This window comes from Natator depressus, chromosome 15, assembly GCF_965152275.1.
Source record: "Natator depressus isolate rNatDep1 chromosome 15, rNatDep2.hap1, whole genome shotgun sequence".
NCBI classification, from domain to species: domain Eukaryota; kingdom Metazoa; phylum Chordata; order Testudines; family Cheloniidae; genus Natator; species Natator depressus.
Window position 1 is genome coordinate 26,758,930 of NC_134248.1, and position 430 is coordinate 26,759,359.

The window sequence follows — 430 nt, forward strand, 5'->3', positions numbered from 1 at the left end:
TACTGAAGTCCGTGGGGATTTAGCCTGGGCGTGAACTGCAGGACTCAACGGCCCAAGCACCTACTAAGGGAGGTGCTACAGAGACTAAAGAATGTCTGGGCCCGGGCACCTATGTGGGGCCCGGAGCATGTTGCTGTTCTGAGGTGTACAGCACCTAGCACAATGGGCTCCTGGGCCAGGGCGCGGGCTTCTAGCTCCTACAGCGACACAAATAATAAATGACAACAAGCTATGGACAGACTGACCCCATCTCACCCTCCCTTCTTCCAGTCTGGAGACACACACTGGGGGCCCTGCGGCCCCCCGACCTCCGCCATGACAGGGACCAAGCCAGCCCGACCCCGACCCCATCCCATAATGCCCCGGGGCTGGGGCTTGGCCTTTTTCCCGTGATGCCCCGCGGCTGTGGCTTGCCCTCTCCCATGATGCC